This window comes from Lampris incognitus, chromosome 21, assembly GCF_029633865.1.
Source record: "Lampris incognitus isolate fLamInc1 chromosome 21, fLamInc1.hap2, whole genome shotgun sequence".
Lineage (NCBI taxonomy): Eukaryota > Metazoa > Chordata > Actinopteri > Lampriformes > Lampridae > Lampris > Lampris incognitus.
Genome location: NC_079231.1, coordinates 1845491 through 1846513, shown reverse-complemented (window position 1 = coordinate 1846513; position 1023 = coordinate 1845491).

Genomic DNA, 1023 nt, shown 5'->3' with positions numbered 1-1023 from the left:
TTAGTCTGGGTATACTATGTGTTAGTCTGGATATGTGTGTTAGTCTGGGTATACTATGTGTTAGTGTGGATATGTGTGTTAGTGTGGGTATACTATGTGTTAGTCTGGATATGTGTGTTAGTCTGGGTATGTGTGTTAGTCTGGATATACTATGTGTTAGTCTGGATATGTGTGTTAGTCTGGGTATGTGTGTTAGTCTGGATATACTATGTGTTAGTGTGGGTATGTGTGTTAGTCTGGATATACTATGTGTTAGTCTGGATATGTGTGTTAGTGTGGGTATACTATGTGTTAGTCTGGATATGTGTGTTAGTGTGGGTATGTGTGTTAGTCTGGATATACTATGTGTTAGTCTGGATATACTATGTGTTAGTGTGGGTATGTGTGTAAGTCTGGATATACTATGTGTTAGTCTGGATATGTGTGTTAGTGTGGGTATGTGTGTTAGTCTGGATATACTATGTGTTAGTCTGGATATACTATGTGTTAGTCTGGATATGTGTGTTAGTCTGGGTATACTATGTGTTAGTGTGGGTATACTATGTGTTAGTCTGGATATACTATGTGTTAGTGTGGATATGTGTGTTAGTCTGGATATGTGTGTTAGTGTGGGTATGTGTGTTAGTCTGGATATACTATGTGTTAGTCTGGATATACTATGTGTTAGTCTGGGTATACTATGTGTTAGTCTGGATATGTGTGTTAGTGTGGGTATACTATGTGTTAGTCTGGGTATACTATGTGTTAGTCTGGATATACTATGTGTTAGTCTGGATATACTATGTGTTAGTCTGGATATGTGTGTTAGTGTGTGTGTGTGTGTTCTTGTAGTTTCTGGATATGTTTTGTCTTTGTGTTGTACTGCTGTGGGCTGGAGGAAATTATATTTCGTCTTGTTCCAGATTCCTGAATTGTCCCTTTAATTTTGCATCTTACTCAGATATTTTACATGACATCTCTTTCTTCCTCTCTTCCTCCCTCTCTCTCTTCCTCCCTCTCTCTCTTCCTCCCTCTCTCTCCCCC